At 43.0% G+C, this 23,529-nt stretch overlaps 1 protein-coding gene across 4 annotated transcripts in view; it reads right to left on the bottom strand.

The window, feature by feature from the left end:
* C1QTNF8 (C1q and TNF related 8) overlaps positions 1–23,205 on the bottom strand; it is a 76,604-nt gene extending 53,399 nt beyond the window's left edge. The window contains exons 1-3 of one of the 4 annotated variants that reach the window (XM_073636416.1): positions 23,017–23,201; positions 18,247–18,465; positions 18,033–18,102 (exon numbers count right to left, since the gene is read on the bottom strand). The gene's annotated coding sequence lies outside the window, so the exon portion shown is untranslated. Of the gene's footprint in view, positions 1–18,032; positions 18,103–18,246; positions 18,466–23,016 lie in introns of all 4 variants that reach the window. The other 3 variants (XM_073636417.1, XM_073636418.1, XM_073636419.1) reach the window with 3 other exon arrangements.
* Between the last annotated feature and the right edge of the window lie 324 nt (positions 23,206–23,529).

Genomic DNA, 23,529 nt, shown 5'->3' with positions numbered 1-23,529 from the left:
GAGATGTTCACTGTATCTAGAGGTAAAGCTTATTATAGGCTAACCTGTAGGTACAACTTAAAAAAAGACTTTACTAATACCAATTTAATTCGCATATTTTTTATAGAGGTCTATGTATCATACCAAAAAGAGGGACAACTGAGGAGTAAAGAGAGACAGATGGTTCAGAAGACGAATGGTCCCTTCATATGAGATCAGTTTGAAGGTTTTTTCTGCGTGCTGAATAGGAAGTTTAAAATTTTACCATATAGACTGATTAGACAAAATTTGCTGAAAATTAAAAATAACATGAATTTGTTTTATAACAAAGCCATGTGAATATAATGTCAGTGATGACAATGATGACCATGATGACCATGATGACAATGATGACCATGATGACAATGCCCTCACATGGTCAGGGCTCCCATTTTCCTCCATATCTAATGTCAAGATGCTTGCTAATTAGGAGATGTTCTGACACAAAAACAGGTCCAAGATAGTTTAAATAAACTTCACATAAGCTAGGTAAAGTCCATTACACTTAAAACTGTACCACTAGGGGAAATTTACCCTCACTCTCTGTCCTATAGACACAACAGCAAGAGGAAATTACCAAAAAAGTAGGTAAACCCCCTCTTGGTTGTCACAGGAACATCAGTTGATATTTCCCTCACTTTCAATAAAAAGAAAATATAAACATATCAAGAAATAAAGATATAATAGATAAATATAGAAGACATCTAAAAAATATGACTCTCTCTAATGTGGACACAGACAGTAATCTCAACAGGAGATCTAACCTCCCATCACTCTATACAAGTCAAAAAATATTTAGATACAATTTAATTTCTGTTTTCCCACTAACACCAATGCATTTTACCAAAATGGTGAATTTTATCACAATGTCTTCATTGTTCATAACATTTTAGAGAAAGGGAAAACTCACCCCAGGTGCTAAAATTGTTTACCATTCCAGTCAAGTGAATGCTGAAGTTGGGCTTGCAGTGCAAATGATGGCTCTATAGGTTGATGGGAGGATTGGGAGAGAGGAGGAGAGAGGAGGAAGAAGCAACGTCCAGATGAAATCCTCTAGGAGGTAGACAAAACCGCCTCTGCCTGTCATTATAAAGTTATTTATTCAGAAGAACGAGTTGCCAGCTCTCCATTCTACTCTTTCAGTATTGGGAGAGACACTCATGGCACCACCGGTGTGGTCATGTTCGTTAGTAATTGGTCCAATGAGCAAGAGGAGAGGCTATGCTACCATGGAGTACAGGAGGTCAAAACCATATACATTACTTTACAAACTGCTGACATGTAGAAACATTTATTTGAATATGTTTATATAACTGGGTGGCTACAATTTCTCTTTAAAGCCCAACTCCGGGCAAAAAAAAGTTTTTTTCCATTCAGTCGGGCTGTGCCCTCACTGCATGGGTTAACTGCTCATTTTGTCTAGGGGTGAGGAGAAAGCTTATACTCACCCGGTCCCTTTTTCCACTGAAAAACGGTGGTCCCCCACAGTCCAGCGATGGACACAACTCAAAACCATGCTGGGAGGTCCTCTTTTCTCCTCTCCTCTAGACAAAAACAAGCAGTAAACCCATGCAGTGGGGGCACAGTTCCACTGTTATGACTAAGCACAACCTGAATGAAACACGTTACCATGTGTATGTCATCTCGTGTCTTGGGCTTGTGGTGTACATTTTATTTGGATTTTATACAATAAAGCTTGCATTTATCTGAAGACTGGAGTGTGGTCAATTGTCTTTGTTGCATGCAAAGTTCCACTGTATGGGAAAGCTTTTCTTTGCCCGAAAATGGGCTTTAACCACTTGCCTACCAGGCACTTACACCCCCTTCCTGCCCAGGCCCTTCTTCAGCAGTTTTGGTTAGACTGACGCTTTAAAGGAAAACACCATCATCAGCATTATAACATTAAAAGTTGCTGATATTCTCATTCCCATACACAAATTTTTGTTATCTTCCAGTTAATGATACATTCATAAGCTGATGATCAGTTGCTGCCGGCTATGTCAGACAGTTACAGACAAAATGTTCCCATTGTCTAGATACCTGCTGAATGTTCTGGCGTTTTGACAAAAAAATCGAAAGAGGTCGATAGATGTCACTAGAGATGAGTGGACAGATCCGAGAGGATTAAGACTGTCAAGACTTTTATTGCAAGAGACAGCTCCTGCCTCATATGACAGTCACGTAGATAGAGCAGCTCCATTTTCCATTCCCCATAATAATTTAAAGTGGACCTGTCACTAGGGTATACAAACTAGGGCATGCTGTAAAAGACTACTACAACCTGTCTGTTGGGAGGTAACTCCAGTCTTTACTCTCCAGCAGAAGTATGGACAGTGCTTTTTTTGCTCCTTTATTCATTTTATATCTTAATTTTTTCACCTAAAGTGTATCTCTAGGAAACTCCCATTTTATCTAGTATTGCATAGAGCCAGGGAGGGTCATACCCTTTGTTTTTGTTGTGTCCCATTTAGAAGATTCAACCCTTTGTGACCTCTGTCACCAGGAAAGAAAGTGAGGGGAAACCCAAAATGTTTGAGTTGTCAACAGAACAAGATGTCAGTGGAAATGTTCTAATGGGGACACCCTTACTGGGGACAATTGCCAAAGAAGGGAATTGCCCTCACTTTGTGTGGGGACCTGTTTGGTCTCTGGGAGAGAAAGTGAAGGGAATGTCTTTCTATTGGTACAGCAATAGCACAAAAAATTCTGGCGGGTGTTTTAAGCCTTCCCTACTCTATCCAAAAATAAAAAAAGTTTTGCCTATGCCTACTTTTTACCTTTATTACAATAACCAAGATCCCGTCAAACTCTCAAATGACAGTAAATAGGCAGTGGCAGATTTTCTTTATGGAGGCATCAAGGGTCTATTAGACCCCTAATGCTTTCCCCTGCGCTGAACATAAACAAAGTGGAGAGGTAGAGTGCCCAGTCTTCTCTTTTCCCAACTGCTCTGGCTGGGATTTGATAGGGAGGAATAGTGTCCCATCATTGGTGTCAGTGGGAGGAATAGTGTCCCATCATTGGTGTCAGTGGGAGGAATAGTGTCCCATCATTGGTGTCAGTGGGAGGAATAGTGTCCCATCATTGGTGTCAGTGGGAGGAACAGTGCCCCATCATTGGTGTCAGTGGAAGAAAAAGTGCCCCATCAATGTCAGTGGGAGGAATAGTGCCTCATCGTTAGTGTTTATTGGGGGAATAATATTTCATATGATTGGGATGATTGGGCGGAACAGTGCCCAAGGACCACATATAGATGGGCATCTGAGTTATGGAGATCACTGTTCTTATACATATTTTGAAGGCTGAAAAAACAAAAAAACAAATTACATCCATCAATTTGTACAAGTATTACAGATTTTAAGGGATTATCTGGTATATTATTGAAAAATAACAGAATACCTCGAACAGGCAAAAAGTTCTTAAATAACATGCGAATGTTATTAAAGTCTATTGGACATGAACATGAAAAATCAAAAGTCCTAATTTTAAAGGCTTATATGCAAGTTATTGCCATAAAAAGTGTTTGAGGACCCGGGTCCTGCCCTGGGGGCCATGTATCAATGCAAAAAAAAGTTTTTAAAACTATTGTTTTTTTCAGGAGCAGTGATTTTAATGATGTTTAAAGTGAAGCAATAAAAATGAAATATTCCTTTAAAAACCTGCCTGGGGCGTCCCCTTATTCTGCCTGTAAAGTGGAGCATCTCTGCAATGTGTAGAACATGCCGCAGCAATAATGACATTTCTAAAGAAAAAAATGTCATTTAAACTTGCTCATGGCTGTAATGTATTGCCGGCTGCCACTTTGTATAGATGAAAAAAAAAACGGCATAGGGTCCCCCCCAGTCCATACCAGACCCCGCCCCCTCTGACGTCACATGACGCCAGAAGGGGGTGGGGTCACTCGGTTACGTCGCCGGATGGCCCCCGCCCTTTCCTATATAACAGCTGTTGCCGGGAGGCCTCCTATGGAGGCAGAGCTTTTTTATTCTTTTCTATTTTTCGGGCAGCATGAATAAAGATGGATATGTAATAAAGGAATTGCCAAAAACTGTCTCTTGTGGTTTTTTTACTTTGACACTTTTTTTGGTAAATGGGTAGGGGTACAATGTGCCCGATACCCATTCACATGGAGGGGATCTGAGGGACCCCTTGTTAAAGGGGGCTTCCAGATTCCGATAAGCCCCCCGCCTGCAGACCCCAACAACCACCAGCCAGGGTTGTTGAGAAGAGGCCCTTGTCCCCATCAACATGGGGACAAGGTGCTTTGGAGTGGACCCCAAAGCACCCTCCCCATGTTGAGGGCAAGCGGCCTGGTATTATTTAGGAGGGGGAGGCCTCTTGCTCCTCCCCTCCCTTTCCTGGCCTGCCAGGCTGCATGCTCAGATAAGGGTCTGGTATGGATTGGGGGGGGGCCACGCCATTGTTTGAGAAAAAATCTATGCCAGACCCAAAGGTCATAGGGGTCTCCTGAACCACTTTAATAAATCTACAATCCACCGATTGGATTGTAGATCTCAGTAGGATCATCTTAGCCTCACTCGTCTCCATACCTAAGAAGTGAGAGGACCCGATTGCCTTCGCCGCTACCGACGGCTCCGGTAAGCGACGGAGGGCGTGGGAGAGTGGTGGGAGGGGGGGTGGCACCTCTCCCGCCACCGATAACGGTGATCTCACGGCGAACCCGCTGCAGAGACCACCATTATCGTGTACAGAACCGCCGGCCCTAAAGATGGATACCTCAGTTGTGGCAGCAGCTGCTGCCATTACCGAGATATCCATCTTCAAAGTAATGACGTATATATACAGTGGCCGGTCGGTAAGTGGTTAAAAGCATACATATTCCCTAAGGAACTCCCTGAATATGTTTGATGTTATCTGGTCTAGATGGCTTCAATCTATGACTTAGGTATCATGTCAACCAATGTGTACTGTGTACTTTGTAATGCTGGATATTGTTATGCTTTTTTTTTTGTGTCATATATACTCTGAGTGAGTGGGGGGGGGGGGGGGTGGCGGGGCTTGTTTGAAGGTTTATTTTATTTTCTTCTGGGGGGTTTTGGTTTGGTGTGATTTCTATTTTTGTGGTTTTGTCTGTATTGTGTCAGTGTCGTTTTCATATAAAAAAATAAAAAGGATTTGATTCAAAAATATATACACTGCACTGCACTATATATTTTGCACTGTATTATATATTCTACACTGACTGCACTATATACTCTGCAATGTATTATATATACTACACTGATGGCACTATAAACTTTTTAGTGTATTATATATACTACACTGAATGCACTATATACTCTGAACTGTATTATATATACTACACTGACTGCACTATATATTCTCCACTGTATTATATATTCTACACTGACTGCACTATATACTCTGCAATGTATTATATATACTACACTGATGGCACTATATACTCTCCAGTGTATTATATATACTACACTGAATGCACTATATACTCTGAACTGTATTATATATACTGCACTGACTGCACTATATATTCTCCACTGTATTATATATTCTACACTGACTGCACTATATACTCTCCACTGTATTATATATACTACACTGAATGCACTATATACTCTGAACTGTATTATATATACTACACTGACTGCACTGTATACTCTCCACTGTATTATATATAATACACTGACTGCACTATATACTCTTAACTGTATTATATATACTACACTGACTGACTGCACCCTACACTAACAACCTGTCTAATCTCCATTTATTCACTGTATATGGCCGCCATGTAAGCAGCAGCCTTATATAGTGTGGGGCGTGGTCTTAACCCCTGAGCCATGATTGACCAATCATGGCTCTCACAGCACATCGTGCTGTGACTGGCCAAAGCATACATGTCAGGTACATGCTTAGGCCAATCAGCAGCTGTCAATGCACTGCGATCTCGCAGTGCATTATGGGGCACTCCGTGGTGGATAAATGTCCCGCGACCGAACAAAAGAACATCCGATGTTCAAGTCGAACATCAGGACCATCCCTAATCCTGAGGGTACACAACACATTTTCTAAACTGCTCAACTGCAAAATGATGAAAAAAAGTAGAGCTTTAGAAGCAACTTGGGCCTTATTCAATTTAAAGAGGAACTGCAGTCTGCTCAAATAATTTGTAATAAAAACATCTCCATTCTGAAGCTTCCCTCCAACCACTTTGCATATTATTTTATATATACTGTGATTCTGTACTTGCCAAATATGCTTCAAAAATCTCCCTCCACTGAGTCTGGCTGCATCCATTGTAATAGTTCCCAGGACTACTCCAAGATGGCCCAGGGCTTTTACCATAGGGACTACTCTCTGCATCTTGTTCTATCCTGCCCTCCCCTACAGGACTAGTAAATGTTTTTTTTAATACAAGCAGTGTAAGAACATGAATTTGACTTGGTGTCAGCCCATTTCAGCACAAGTACAGCAGAGCTCAGAAAGGGAGAGAGAAGCAGCACAAGGAGCCAATCAGTTGAACTGTAGTGCTTATGTGCTAAAAAGAAACAAGCTGATAGGAAGAGAGAGCAGAGTGACATATAATCACTTTTCACTGTCCAGTCAAAGGTTGAGGGAGGGACAAGACTTGTAAGTCCGCTGCAGGTCCGATGAAGCCCACACATGGTCGAATTGTTCGCCGGATTTGGTCCGTCGGCGTCCGTCTGACTTTTGTAGACGAAAAGTCCGACCGTGTGTACGCGGCATAAGAACTGGATAGACAGAAATACAAATGCTTTGGCAGGTAACAATTCGGATATTTGTATTTCATCAGTGTATTTTGCCTGGAGTTCAACTTTAAAGCAGTTTCAGTGGGATACAAAATATATGTATATCCATTGTTATTGAGGTTGGAAAATACTGATATTCATTAAGTTTAACCTATCACAACTGCAGCAATTTTGGTCTAGAGCAGTGATCTCCAAACTGCAGCTGTCGGGCCCTTTGCTTGCTTTTATCTACCCCTTGGGGCACTGTTCTTCACACGGATATGAGGCACCATTCTTCCCACTGACACACTTGATGAGGCACCAATCCTTTCACTTACACCAATGATGGGGCACTATTCCTCCCACTGATACCAATGATGGGGCACTATTCCTTCTACTAATACCAATGATGGGGCACTCTTCCTCCTACTAATACCAATGATGGGGCACTCTTCCTCCTACTAATACCAATGATGGGGCACTCTTTCTCCTACTAATACCAATGATGGGGCACTCTTCCTCCTACTAATACCAATGATGGGACACTATTCCTCCCACTGATATCAATAATGGGGCACTATTCCTCCCACTGACACCAAAGATGGGGCACTATTCCTCCCACTAATATCAATGATGGGGCACTATTCCTCCCACTGATACCAATGATGGGGCACTCTTCCTCCTACTAATACCAATGATGGGGCACTATTCCCCCCACTGACACCAATGATGAGGCACTATTCCTCCCACTTACACCAATGATGGGACACTATTCCTCCCACTGATATCAATAATGGGGCACTATTCCTCCCACTGACACCAAAGATGGGGCACTATTCCTCCCACTAATATCAATGATGGGGCACTATTCCTCCCACTGATATCAATCATGGGGCACTATTCCTCCCCCTGACACCAAAGATAGGGCACTATTCCTCCCACTGATATCAATGATGGGGCACTATTCGTCCCCAGGGGCAGTCAAATAAATTCCCTGGATAAGAATATTTCTTTCTAAGCCTTTAGAAATTAAAATTTTGGACTCTTTTAATTGCAAGAATGTCACCCAGTCAATTTTTTTTTTTTTTTTTTTTTTGTAAAGGAACAGGTAGAACATTTTTCTTTTTTCTATGCGAATACTTGTACAGTCCTTGGGATAAAAAGTTAATTTTCCAAATCCTTATACTGGCCTTGGATACCTTGAATATATTTAAAGATGTTAATGAAATCACGTCTAAATCATCTTTTCTCCAAACCAAAATTACCTAGCTTTTCTAATCTTTTATTATTATTAAGAATTTCCATACTTTTAATAATTTAGTTGCTGCCTCTGAACTCAATAAAAAGGGAACTAATAAAACACAATTGAATATAGCTATATATTTATTAGAATAACATTAATGTGATTGTAAGGGTTAATTTTTTTTTTTTTAGTTTAAAAAAACAAACATATCATACTTACCTCCACTGTGCAGCTCGTTTGGCACAGAGAGGCCCCAAACATCCTCTTCTGGGGTCCCCCGGTGGCTCTCGCGGCTCCTCTCCACACCAGATAACCCCGTCAGAGAAGCACTTCCCCGCGGGGGTTACCTTGCGGGCGCATTCCCGAGTCCAGCATTTGCATCCATAGACACGAATGTCAATCTAGCCAATCAGGACACGAGACACCGGCTAAAGCAGCATGAGAAAAAGAGGGTTCAGGTAAGTAAAACGGGGGCACTGGGGGGCTGCTGCACTGCAAGAGGTTTTTCACCTCAATGTATAGAATGCATTGAGGTGAAAAACTACAAAGGTTTACAACCCCTTGTGCATTATTACTTGTTTATCTCAGACTATGAATCAGCTTCCTATAATCCCCTACATAGAAAACACTCAGACTGGAAAGAGGGAGGACCTACACTGGTAGCCAATCAGGTGTGTTCCTTGCACATGTGCTGATCACAAACATGCAGATGGAAGAAGCGAGAAGAAGGATGAGCACACCAGTGTGCTCATAGGTGTGCGCAGCCTATTGCATTAGGATGTGCACCCCAAATCTCAAACACACATGAACGCCACCTGCTGTCACAGAAAGGAGGCTCTGATGGTGGGAAACAGTTGATTGGGAGCATATTACGTTACGCCCTAAATACGGGTGTAACGTTTTCCTACTGTTCAACCTAGCCTTTAATATAATGGGGACATTTACACTGGCCACTGGCGCCCTCAACTACCAACCTGGTGCTGTCCCTGGATAATGCGAATGCACATGGGGTGATTAGGGTGTGCCCAGGCACACCTGGCACACCCTGTGTGCACGCCTATGAGTGTGCTGCTGTTCCTTTAGGTCTCTTTCAGACAGGCAGCAGTAAAAACAGGCGGATGACCTGCAGTTTTACCAACCCCTCCCCCCCTACACACACACACCCATGCCTCCCACCTGCACAGTAAAATAATAGCTGTTGGATGGGGCTGTTCACATGCCATGGCCACAGGCATTTGTAGCTGGGGGTGCAGAGTTTGACAAGTGGCACCGCTTGTCAAACTTGCCCATTGAGTTCAATGGGGCCAAACCACCGCGCCACCACTGCCTGCAATGCACAGGACCGCAGAGCAGTAGCACAGTATTATTTAATCAAATAAATCAGATCTAAATCAGACAGTGAGGAGACAATACAACACCTCCTCACCACCTGCAAATGTCATACGAAATGTAGAAAATAAAATACGAGGCCTTCTGAAAATGGCGGTGGTGCTGAGCAAACAAACCTCTGTGGTTAGTGTGGAGTGGGGCAGCCGCTTGCATAGAGCCTGAACAGGACCAGGATAAGTGCAACGTTCAATGTAGAAGCTCCAAATACCATAGTAATGTCCAGAGTCCTCAGTGGTCCATCAGGTATGCATGCTTATGTTGTGCCAAGTTGGACCAAAGTAAGTAGGCAATAATATTATCAGAACCTGGATTACCTACTGGTGGTACTGTGCTTCCCGGAGTGGAAGGTTGTAGTTTTGGTGTCCACCAGCGAGTGTCTCCAAGCCAGCAGATCCCAGTAATCAGTTTCCACCTGATGTTGGCTGCTGGGAGGGTATTTAGGTCCTCGCCTACTAGTGACTCTTGCTCCAGTGTTTAGTCGCTACCAGATTCTGTTTGCCATTGATCCTGATCTTGCTCCTGCAGTGTACCCTGCTGCCTTGTACCTTCTCCCCCTTGTTCCTGGTCCCAATTTTGGTTTCCCCTTCCCATCTGCTCCCTGTACCTCCAGTTTTCCCCTGCTTTTCTATGTTCACCATTTTGAATGTATTGCATATAGTTAGTTGCTAGTTAGGCTTTCCCTTTGTATGGTTGTCAGATATTTTGTCACTGGGTTTTTAGTTCACTTATATCTTTTGTGTGTAGACAAGCAGATTTGACCATCTTGCTGCTGATTCCTCACAAATGATCATACCAGGATTTCAGCTTTAATGTTTATGATCTAGGCACGGGGGCACTTTAAAGCAGCCAAAACACGAGTTGGACATAGTTGCTCTAGTTTTCAGGGAAGCATCGTAATAGAGTTCCAGCGGAGGTAGTGAGTCAGCCAACAGTAAGTGGATTCGAACATGGTTAGGAAAAACATAGCTCTACAGTATACTCAGACAAAAAAAAAGGGGGGGAAAAAATTATAGAAACATTTAAATTCTAAATGCAGTGCCTTGAAAAAGTATTCATACGCCTTGAAATTTTCTACATTTTGTCATGTTACAACCAAAAACGTAAATGTATGTTGTTGGGATATTATGTGACAGACCAACACAAAGTGGCACATAATTATGAAGTGGAAGGAAAAAGATAAATGGTTTTCAACATAAAGTGTGACGTGTATTTGTATTTAGCCCCCTTTACTCTGATACCCCTAACTAAAATCTAGTGGAACCAATTGCCTTCAGGAGTCACCTAATTAGTAAATAGAGTCCACCTGTGTGTAATTCAATCTCAGTATAAATCTGGCTGTTCAGTGAAGCCCTCAGAGGTTTGTTAGAGAACCTTAGTGAACAAACAGCATCATGAAGACCAAGAAACACACCAGACAGGTCAGAGATAACGTTGTGGAGAAGTTTAAAGCAGGGTTAGGTTATAAAAAAAAATCCCAAGCTTTGAACATCTCATGGAGCACTGTTGAAGCCATTATTTGAAAATGGAAAGAGTATGGCACAACTGCAAACCTACCAAGACATGGCCGTCCACCTAAACTGACAGGCCGGGCAAAGAGAACAGTATTCAGAAAAGCAGCCAAGAGGCTCATGGTAACTCTGGAGGAGCTGCAGAGATCCACAGCTCAGGTGGGAGAATCTGTCCACAGGACAACTATTAGTTGTGCACTCCACAAATCTACCCTTTATGGAAGAGTGGCAAGAAGAAATCCATTGTTGAAAGAAAGCCATAAGAAGTCCCATTTGCAGTTTGCGAGAAGCCATGTGGGGGACATGGCAAACATGTGGAAGAAGATGCTCTGGTCAGATGAGATCAAAATTGAACTTTTTGGCCTAAAAGCAACATGCTATGTGTGGCAGAAAACTAACACTGCACATCACCCTGAACACACCATCCCCACCGTGAAACATGGTGGTGGCAGCATTATGTTGTGGGGATTCCCTTCTTTCAGCAGGGAGAGGGAAGCTGGTTAGATCTGATGGAAAGATGGATGGAGCCAAATGCAGGGCAATCTTAGAAGAAAGCCTGTTAGGGTCTGCAAAAGACATGAGACTGGGGCGGAAGTTCACCTTCCAGCAGGACAACGACCCTAAACATACAGCCAGAGCTACAATGGAATGTTTTAGATGAGGGGTCTTCAAACTTTCTGAACAAAGGGCCGGTTTACTGTCCTTCAGACTTTAGGGGGCCACACCGTAGCCAGCGGGAAAAGAAAATTTTGCTGGCATCAGTGGGAGTAAACAGTACCCCATCTTTGTTATTAGGGGGCGGAATAGTGCCCAATTGTTGGGGCCAGTGGGGGAAATGGCACCACATTTTTGTTGTTAGAGGGCAGAATAGAGTCTCATATCAGTGGGATGAAGTGTGCCCCAAGGGCCGGATAAAGGCAGGCAAAGGGCTACATCTGGCCCCCGGGCTGCAGACTGGAGACCCCTGGTTTAGATCAAAGCATATTCATGTGTTAGAATGGCCCAGTCAAAGTCCAGACCTAAATCCAATTGAGAATCTGTGGCAAGACTTGAAAATTGCTGTTCACAGACGTTCGCCGTCCAATCTGACAGAGCTTGAGCTATTTTGGAAAGTAGAATGGGCAAAAATGTCACTCTCTAGATGTGCAAAGCTGGTAGAGACATCCCCAAATAGACTTGCAGCTGTAATTGAAGTGAAAGGTGATTCTACAAAAAATTGACACAGGGGGGCTGAATACAAATGCACGCCACACTTTTCACAGATTTGTAAAAAATGTTGAAAACCATTTATCATTTACCTTCCACTTCACAATTATGTGCCACTTTGTGTTGGTCTATCACATAAAATCCCAATAAAATACATTTACGTTTTTGGTTGTAACATGACAAAATGTAGAAAATTTTAAGGGGTATGAATACTTTTTTCAGGGCACTGAAAATTCAAAAAAATGGGACAGACTTGATAGACCACTTGGTCTTCTTTTCTTTTGTCACTCTTCTGTGTTGCTATGTAACTGGTCATTCAAGAAAGGTCTGATATGCCAGATTCTGCGAGCTATGGAGACTATGCCGGAGGGTCAATGGCTGCAGATACAGGATTAGCATTCCACAGCTGAAAATCTGTAGTTGGCACGTTATAACAGTGGTGTCTCACCCAACTTTATACTCTGAGATGAAAGAAGAGGAATCTATACATACAGTTCTCCGGGGCTTGTGCAACTCAAGCCAGAAATGGCAAACATAAGCTAGAATTTTAGAGTGATTTATAAAAAGAATCTATTTTAAAGTTTCCATTTAAAGTGTCTCTGCTGTCAAAAGTTTTCATTTTAGTTTTGGATAGATTAATCACTTGCTGACCTCCATATGTATAAAAATGTCCCGTCATTCAGTGGTGATACCAAGATCATGGTTGCAGCTGGCTGTCATTTTTTACAGCCGCTGATCAGCTGATTAGTAAAAGTGATCCAGGTGGCTCTACAGCCACCCAATCACTTTTATAGTACTGTGAAGGGCTGTCTCCCTCTCCCATTGCCACCTATGGTGGTTCCCAGGCTCTCCCATCTCTTCTGGGAGCCCTGAACGATGGTAAATGGCCAGGATAAGTGAACACAGAGGAGATGAAGAAACATCCATTCTCCCATCTCCTCTGTGACAAATGAAACTGGAAGCGACAATGATTTCATCCCTTCCGGTTTCAGAGCTGTAATTCTCTTGCTGATAAAGTCAGAGAAGCAGCTAATCAAGCACAGTATGTGTTTGTATATATACATCTATAATAAAATTGTTTGGTCTCCAGACTGCAGCCCGGGGGCCAGATGTAGCCCTTTTCCTGCCTTTATCCGGCCCTTGGGGCACACTTCATCCCACTGATATGAGACTCTATTCTGCCCTCTAACAACAAAAATGTGGTGCCATTTCCCCCATCTGAATCTGAAATAACCAAAGCAAAATGACTGCAGGCTGGTTGAACACCCAATCCCACATTAGGCCTTTACCATATTTACACCCTACGCATAAAACAAAAGTGCTTGTTTACAACAATAACCTTTAAGCCTATATTAATTACTAGGCATGTTAATGAACAGTCCAAAAAATGTATTAACCAGTCGTGGTTGTGAAGAAAAACTTCAGTGCAGTGTGGAGGCACCCCAGACAAAAATCTTATAAGCAAACTTAAAATTGTGACTTGAGTGCGTTCAGCGTTCTTGGTGACTTGGTGCTCCCCCTCAAGGGTCCCCACTCACCAGATCCATCCACCCCAGAGGGGTAACTCGCATAAGGAATGTGGCCTCTGCGATCCTCCTGCCGCCACGGTAGGTAGGTTTCCCAGGAAGGTCCTCAGCATATGCAGGTTGGAGAAGTTTCACCGGTCACCGTCGCTGAGGACGTCTATGACGAAACGCGTACGACGGCGCCACGCACGCTACGTCATTTCCGCTTACTAGGCCGGTGGAGCGCAGGTGGAGAGCACACGCTCTCTCCACTTCCACCTTGGGATACGAGCTACCCGGCCAGGACCTGTTTTTACAGTATGTGAGCGGTTGTGCAAGGCACAGTTTTTACTGCAAACCTAGGCTTATGGTGTGCCTATTCTAATTCACTTATTTTTTGTTTTTTATTTGTATGATGCTTATTTCTACAGCCAGCTGATCTGGACTGTAGTTTTTTATTTTAAAGTTTTAAATAAAGTTTTTTTGGATTAAATCCAACTACTACACTATGGGAGTCCACCTTTCCTCTTTTTTCCTGCATGAGTGATTAAAACTTCTTCAACCTGCATATGCTGAGGACCTTCCTGGGAAACCTACCTACCGTGGCGGCAGGAGGATCGCAGAGGCCACATTCCTTATGCGAGTTACCCCTCTGGGGTGGATGGATCTGGTGAGTGGGGACCCTTGAGGGGGAGCACCAAGTCACCAAGAACGCTGAACGCACTCAAGTCACAATTTTAAGTTTGCTTATAAGATTTTTGTCTGGGGTGCCTCCACACTGCACTGAAGTTTTTCTTCACAACCACGGACTGGTTAATACATTTTTTGGACTGTTCATTAATATGCCTAGTAATTAATATAGGCTTAAAGGTTATTGTTGTAAACAAGCACTTTTGTTTTATGCGTAGGGTGTAAATATGGTAAAGGCCTAATGTGGGATTGGGTGTTCAACCAGCCTGCAGTCATTTTGCTTTGGTTATTTCAGATTCATATTCTGTTAAATCACAGGCACATTATCACATATGCCTGGAATGTGCACACATATGTTGAGTTTATTCAATTAACTACTTGTCACGGTCACACTAATAGGGCTTAAATAGGGTAGACTTCTTATCACACTATCACCTATAACTCTACGATCTTAGCACCTTTATTATTATTATTATTTTTTATTTGCACACTCACGGACGTGAAGGTAGACTTTGTACTTCAAGGTTGAGTATTTATTTACCCACACTTAACCTATCCGGGTGGAATCACTCGATGTGGAGTTTATATATATTTTTTTATATATTTTTAATTATTAGTGGTACAGCACACCACTTACCTGCCCAATAAAATTTGAGGGAGCGCCATTACCCCATTCTCATATATATACAGCTATTTCAGAAACACCTGTGGAGTTTCTTTAGGGGGGCTGCACACCTTTACACTTGTCCTAAGCGCAGTCATTTTATTGTATTTAATTTTATTATAGACATCGCCTCTGACAGTGAATTGCTCGGGTCCCCCAAAAAGAGTAACATGTCGTCTGCGTAAAACATTGTTTTTTCATTCAGAGTTCCATATTATAACCCTTGAATCTGGGCACTGTCCCTTATAAGGGCTGCGCACATGTCTATTCTAAATAGACCTCTGATGTTTCGCCTTTGAGACAGGGAAAGGAGATTAAGGACAAAGCCCTTAATCCTAATCTCTACAGCTTTAGCTGCATATAATAAATGAACAGGAATAGCTCTTACAGAGCCTCCTGTTTATTCACAAACTGAAGCATAGTAAACACAGTTTACATTACATCAGTTATGAATGAACAGACAGTGATCCATACCGATCACTGACTCTATCCATTAAAGCAAGGAAGGGGCCGGTAAATGACACATTTGCCAGCCCCTTCCCCACTCTCCATCCTAACAGATCTCCTGCAGCGCTGCTGGGTTCCCCCCTTACCCTCTCCCTCCGGCTGCGGGGGGGGACGAGGGGGGCCAAAAGAGAATACAGGAGCCCGGGGCAGCAGGAGGTGGATAGGAGGGGCGGCATTTAAAGGAACCAATCCCTTCCTTTTACTGCTGCCGCTGAAAGGCTGTAAAGTGGGAGGGATCGGTTCCTCTATAGACCACCACCCCTCCTATCCAGGTTTACAGGAAGCCAAGTCACAACTGTGACCCTTGCGGCCCCTGTACATACACCCCTGCCCTAGACTATTCATTGAACCAGAAGGGTGATTGTTGCTGTGTGCCTGGCTGGTGTCACACTAATCTGGGAAAGGAACCTTGGAAAATCAGCAGGCCCTTTTCGGGGATGAGTGCTACATAGAAATACCTGTAATTACCCGCTTCAGCCCCGGACCATTTGGCTGGCCAAAGACCAGAGCACTTTTTGCGATTCGGCACTGCGTCGCTTTAACTGACAATTGCGCGGTCGTGCGACGTGGCTCCCAAACAAAATTGACGTCCTTTTTTCCCACAAATAGAGCTTTCTTTTGGTGGTATTTGATCACCTCTGCGGTTTTTATTTTTTGCGCTATAAACAAAAAAATAGCGTCAATTTTGAAAAAAACACATTATTTTTTACTTTTTGCTATAAAAAATATCCCCAAAAAATATATAAAAAGACATTTTTTTTCCTCAGTTTAGGCCGATATGTATTCTTCTACATATTTTTGGTAAAAAAAAAAAATCGCAATAAGCGTATATTGATTGGTTTGCGCAAAAGTTATAGCGTCTACAAAATAGGGGATAGTTTAATGGCATTTTTGTAAATCATTTTTTTTTTTACTAGTAATGATGGCGATCAGCGATTTGTATCGTGACTGCAACATTATGGCGGACACGTCGGACAATTTTGACACATTTTTGGGACCATTGGCGTTAATACAGCGATCAGTGCGATTAAAAATGCACTGATTACTGTAAAAAGGTCACTAGCAGTGAAGGGGTTATAACTTGGGGCAGTGAAGGGGTTAATGTGTGTCCTAGGAAGTGTTCTAACTGTAAGGGGATGGGGACTGTGCAGGGAAACTAACAGATCGCTGTTCATACTCTGTATGAACAGACGATCTGTCAGTTGTCTGCTCAGAGAACCGGAAACTGTGTGTTTACACACACAGTTCTGGGTTCTCCATGTGCCCCAAGTGATCGCGGGAGCCTGGCAGTGATCGAGACCGCTGGGCACTCGCACCAGCTCGAGGAGTGAGCAGGGGGTGGCACGCGCGCAGCCCGCACGCGCCCCCTAGTGGCCGTCTATGTTACCGACATAACATAACGGCGATTTGCGCAGCTGAGCCATGTTGCTGCAGTACAACCGCAGTGGCTGGTCGGCAAGCGGTTAATAATATGCAAAGTAATCATTATCCTCAGGGCTTGTTCACATGAGCAGCCAGGGGCTGGTAAAATCAGGTAGTTGAGACATAATTTCACCATCCGTCTGCACAAGGGTATGCATCTGCTAATTGCATACCTCCCAACTGTCCCTGATTTTAAGGGACTGTCCCTGATTTCCCCCTCATTTGTCCCTCGTTTTGGTCTGATCTATATAGATGTATATAAAATGCACTTTTTATTGTTCAGAAGTGTTTCCCAGTGCTAAACCTTTCATCCTGATTTCTACATTGCTGCATTTGTACATTTTCAAAGCCAATATAAAGGAATAGTAGTGGTAAAAAAAATACCCTTGTGGATTTAATTAACTTTTTTTGGGGGTTAATTCTCCTTTAAGGGGGCGTGGCAGGGGGTGTGTCCTATGTCTACATACGTTTGCTAGTAGGTGTCCCTCATTCCCATCTCAAAATGTTGGAAGGTATGTAATTGCAGTACACATGCCACTACAAAAATGATGCAGCATGTCAATTTAGGACATGGCACCACTGCCAAGCATGACCCACTCAAGTGAATGGGGCTGCACAGCAGCCACCGCGACGTGGTGGTGTGGCATTTCTTAGATTGTAAGCTCTAAGGAGCAGGGCCCTCTGATTCCTACTGTATCAAAGTGTATTGTATTTGTACTGTCTACCCTCAAGTTGTAAAGCGCTACGTAAACTGTTGGCGCTATATAAATTCTGTATAATAATAATAATAATAATAATAAAGCAGACTGTCAAATGCCCTCTGAAAAGGGAACCGGCACTTAAGGTCTAGATTTATGTTAAAAAAAAAACAGACCTTAGATGTCAACTAATACTTTGAAGGTTCAGTCTGCAGGAAGAAGCATGCTCAGAATGACATAATTCTGCTTAGCAATAAAAATCTGAACACGTAATCAAGCACAGCTGGCCGTGATTTACTGCAAACAGTAACATCAAAAAAAAAAAAGAGAGCGAGAGAGAGAGAGAGAGAGAGAGAGAGAGAGAGAGAGAGAGAGAGAGAGAAGCAAAAACTGTGCAAAAGCACAAATGCCGGTTATAAGGGAACTCGTGTTTATTAAACAAAAAGGTACTCACCGCTCTGAAAACGTCAACTGTTCGCATTCCCAGAACACCGGTCTTCTCTTGTTTCCTGAAGGTCCTTTTCCTACAAAAGATATTGTCATATTAAGAGACTCCACCCTTGCTGGTGGTTAGGAGAAAAAAAAAAAAAAAGTTTGAGAGCCGACTGTCCAATTCCCCAGCCAGCCAGGCAGGATAGTCAGCCTTTTCCGAGACATTGAGGACTCACCTCTGTAGGCTGTTTTTCTTCCTCCTGGCTCGTCTCCGGGGCCCACCACCACCACCGCCGCTGCTGCTCCGTGTCTACTCTCCTGAGGCTTCTAATCAGAGGCTGCCGAGTCTTCCTGGAGGCTTGGAGTGTTACATTTGGCTCCTGCTTGTGACTTTTCAGGCTGGCCGGGTATCCTATTCTTTGCTCTGCGGTGATCCCAGGCCTGCCAGGCAAACACTGGGACAAACATTCACTTCAATGTATGGCGGAAAGGAAAAAAACACGAGTCTATTGCATGCGCAATCGTGTTCATCGCCCGCAGCAATTTACAATCACCTCTTTTTTCTGTGGGCCATATAATTATTTACCGTATTTTTTACAGGTACTTAAATAGCACTGTCAATTTATGCAGCACTCTACATATATACATAGCTCCCAACTGTCCCTGATTTTAAATGGACTGTCCCTGATTTGGAGCAATGTCCCTCTGTCCCTCATTTGTCCCTCATTTTGGTATGATCTCTATAGTTGTATATAAAATGAACTTTTTATCTTTCAAAAAGTGTTTCCCGGTGCGAAACATTTCATCCAAATTCTAAATTGCTGCATTTGTACATTTTAAAAGCCAATATAAAAGAATAGTAAAAAAAAGCACTTTTGAATTTAATTAACCTTTTTTTGGTTAATTCTCCTTTAAGGGGGTGTGGCAGGGGGCGTGTCCTATGCCTACATACATTTGCTAGTAGGTGTCCCTCATTCCCATCTCAAAATGTTGGGAGGTATGTATATATTGTACATTCACATCAGTCTCTGACCTCAAGGAGCTTACAATCTAAGGTCCCTAACTCAAATTCATACAATTTAGACAGGAGCCAATTAACCTACCAGCTTGTCTTTGGAATGTGGGAGGAAACCGGAGTACCCGGAGGAAACCCACGCAGGCACAGGGAGAACATGCAAACTCCTTGGAGGTAGTACCGTGGTTGGGATTTAGGCCCCTTTCACACTTGTGCGACTTGTCCTGCGACTTGGGACTGCAAAGTCACATGACAAGTCGTACCCCATGATTTCCAATGAGTACCGTTCATATCTGTGCGACTTCAAAGTCGTCCCTGCACTACTTTGGTCAGACTTTGATGCGACTTAAAGTGACACCAAAGGTTCTTTTTTTTTGTAAATAACAAACATGTCATACTTACCTCCACTGTGCAGCTCGTTTTGCACAGAGTGGCCCCGAACCTCGTCTTCTGGGGTCCCTCGGCGGCTCTCTTGGCTCCTCCCCACATCAGATAACCCCCTAGGGGGGGTTACCTTGCGGGCGCGCTCCTGAGTCCAACATTCGGCATCCATAGCTGCCGTATGACTCGGCCCCACCCCTGTGTCACTGGATTTGATTGACAGCAGCAGGAGCCAATGGCTGCGCTGCTATCAATCTATCCAATCAAGAGCCGAGAACCCCGGGCAGGGAGAAAGCGTGTCGAGTTTGAGGGCTCAGGTAAGTAAAATGGGGGGGCTGGGAGACCGGTCACTGACAGGTGTTTTTCCACCTTAATGCATAGGATGCTTTTGGACACATAGGAGGAGGGAGGAGAGGAGGAGACGTACGGCGGAAGCCGCCGCGATGCAGAGGAGAGGAGACGCGATAGAAGCCTCTGCCCGCCGCCTGTAAGAGCAATGCCTGCCCGGCAACCAGAAAAAAAAAAACACCAGCTGCCACTGTATGAAAGTGAGATAGGGACCTTAGATTGTAAGCTCCTTGAAGGCAGGGACTGATGTGAATGTCTGCCCGTTCTCCTCTGGCCTCTGACATCAACAAGGTATTTTCCTCCACACAACTGCCGCTCACTGGATATTTTCTCTTTTTCAGACCATTCTCTGCAAACCTGAGAGATGGTTGTGGGTGAAAATCCCAATAGATGAACAGTTTATGAAAGACCAGCCCGTCTGACACCAACAACCATTTTTTTTTGCTAGAAAATTAATTAGTACCACCAAAAATGATATATATGTCGGTCATTGCAATACTTTCTGTCACACCGTATTTGCGCAGCGGTCTTACAAGCGCACTTTTTTTGGGAAAAAATACACTTTTTTTAATTAAAAATAAGACAACAGTAATCTTGTGGCGAATCCGCCGCAGAGACCACTTTTACCTGAAAACGGACCACCCACCAAAGAAGAGGATACCAGGGTTATGGTAGCGAGCTGCTGACATAACAACTATATTCCTCTTCAAAGTACTACTGACGTATAATGACAGGGGGCGGCCCGTAAGTGGTTAAAATTTTACATTGATCAGCTGATCGCTGATCAATTATTCTGGAGTTCCTGCTGTCAGAATACCATGGCACAGCAAAGAGGATTCCTCCATCCACCTCGCATGTCCATACCTCCCAACATTTTGAGATGGGAATGAGGGACACCTACTAACAAACGTATATAGGCATAGGACACGCCCCCTGCCACACCCCCTTAAAGGAGAATTAACCAAAAAAAATGTTAATTAAATCTAGAAGGGCTTGTTTTTTTACCACTACAATTCATTTATATTGGCTTTTAAAGTGTACAAATGCAGCAATTTAGAAATCAGATGAGAGGCTTAGCACTTTGAAACACTTTTTGAAAGATAAAAAGTGCATCAGACCAAAATGAGGGAAAAATGAGGGGGAAAGAGGGACAGAGGGACATTGCTCCAAATCAGGGACAGTTGGGAACTATGCATGTGGATGTTGATGGAGGAATTATATCAATTGCTGATTAAAAAAAAAAAAAAATATATATATATATATATATATATATATACACAGATATATATATATATACACAGATATATATATATATATACACATATATATATATATATATATATATATATATATATATATATATATAGCATAGCGCTATATGATTTGCGAAGCACATGTTAACTGGTTCCCGACCAGCCGCCGCGGTTGTACTGCGGCAGGTTGGCTCTCCTGCCCAAATCGCCGTCATTTCACGTTGGGCACATACACGGCAATCTGTGGACCCGTTCGCTAGCGGGGGGGAGCCAATCAGGCGAACTCGATATCCGCCAGCCACCCGCGATCGCTCCACAGAGAGGCAGAACGGGGATCTGCCAGTGTAAACAAAGCAGATCCCCGTTCTGATAGGGGAGTAGAGTGAGGTTGTCTGTTCCTGGTGATCAGGAACAGCGATCTCTCTGTACTCCCAGTACGTCCCCTGCCCCCACAGTTAGAAAACACCTCCCTAGGGAACAGTTAACCCCTTGATCGCCCCCTAGTGTTAACCCCTTCCCTGCCAGTGAAATTTATACAGTAATCAGTGCATTTTTATAGCACTAATCGCTGTATAAATGTCACTGGTCCCAAAAAAGCGCCAAAAGTGTCCCATGTGTCCGCCGCAATGGCACAGTCCTGCCAAAAATCGCAGATCACCACCATTACTAGTAAAAATAAATAAAATAATAATAATAATGCCATAAATCTATCCCCTATTTTGTAGACGTGATAACTTTTGCGCAAACCAATCAAGATACACTTATTGGGATCTTTTTTACCGAAGAGATGTAGAAGAATACATATTGGCCTAAACTGATGAATACATTGTTTTTTTTCCATTTTTTTTTTTTGGATATTGATAATAGCAAAAAGTAAAAAATATTGTGGTGTTTTTTTTCAAAATTGTCGCTCTTTTGTTTTGTTTATAGCGCAAAAAAAAACCCTGCAGAGGTGATCAAATACCACCAAAAGAAAGCTCTATTTGTGGGGAAAACCGCGCAATTGTCAGTTAAAGCAACGCAGTGCCATATTGCAAAAAATGGCCTGGTCAGGAAGGGGGTTAATCTTTCCGGGGCTGAAGTGGTTAATAGAATATAGTAATAGGAATAATAATATTAATAATGATTATAGGGGGGAAAAAAGAAAGATTTTATTTAAATAAAGCTTTTAGTTAAATAAAGAAACACAATGCAACACATGCAAAAAAATGTACTGCACTGTAGTGCACATTAAGCATGCGTTATGGTGTGAATAAGCCCTAAGGGAAGAGAGTAGGGATGAGATAGGGATGAGCTAGAGAAGAGAGTAGGGGTGAGATAGGGATGAGATAGGGAAGAGAGTAGGGATGAGATAGGGAAGAGATAGGGAAGAGAGTAGGGATGAGATAGGTATGAGCTAGGGAAGAGAGTAGGGATGAGAGTAGGGATGAGATAGGGAAGAGAGTAGGGATGAGATAGGGATGAGATAGGGAAGAGAGTAGGGATGAGATAGGGATGAGATAGGGATGAGATAGGAATGAGAGTAGGGATGAGATAGGGATGAGAGTAGGGAATGAGATAGGGAAGAGAGTAGGGATGAGATAGGGAAGAGAGCAGGGATGAGATAGGGAAGAGAGTAGGGATGAGATAGGGATGAGATAGGGAAGAGAGTAGGGATGAGAGTAGGGATGAGATAGGGAAGAGAGTAGGGATGAGAGTAGGGAAGAGATAGGAAAGAGAGTAGGGATGAGATAGGGATGAGATAGGAATGAGAGTAGGGATGAGATAGGGATGAGAGTAGGGATGAGATAGGGAAGAGAGCAGGGATGAGATAGGGATGAGATAGGGAAGAGAGTAGGGATGAGATAGGGAAGGATTCACCACCTATTGTCCCCCTAGTACTTATCCTTGCTGATCAGTGGTATCCCTTTAGAATCCTCATGCCTCCCCAGTCCATAGGAATTTGATTGTCCTGTTCTCTGGCGTTGGTGTAGTGTGTTTCCTGCGTCAGTATATGATGTCACACTTACCTGAGCGGAGAAATGCGTTCCCAGCCTCGTCCTACATACAGCCGCTCTGCACTTCCCACAACAGATGAAGGCAGAGGAGGCGTCTTCTTAAGGTTACTTGGGACACCCCGGATGGCCCCTTGTTGTTCCCTGTGATATAAATAGCACAGCGCTATCACATTCCCAGCCTGATGTCATTTTCTTAGGAAAAGGAAGTTTCAGCGAAAGAACTCCTTGTGTTAAATCTGAACTCTGGCATTTATATGATCACCATTTTAACCACTTAAGGACCGAGCCTCTTTCTGAGATTTGTTTTTTACAAGTTAAAAACATTTTTTTTTGCTAGAAAATTATAACCCCCAAACATTGTACATTTTTTTCTAACACCCTAGAGAATAAAATGGCGGTCATTGCAATACTTTCTTTCACATCGTATTTGCGCAGCGGTCTTACAAGTGCACTTTTTTTGGAAAAAATACACTTTTTTGAATTAAGAACTAAGACATCAGTAGAGTTAGCCAAAATTTGTTTTAT

This window comes from Aquarana catesbeiana, linkage group LG06, assembly GCF_042186555.1.
Source record: "Aquarana catesbeiana isolate 2022-GZ linkage group LG06, ASM4218655v1, whole genome shotgun sequence".
Classification (NCBI taxonomy): Eukaryota; Metazoa; Chordata; class Amphibia; order Anura; family Ranidae; genus Aquarana; species Aquarana catesbeiana.
The sequence above is the reverse complement of the archived record's forward strand: the minus strand, read 5'-3'. Positions and strand labels throughout refer to the sequence as shown.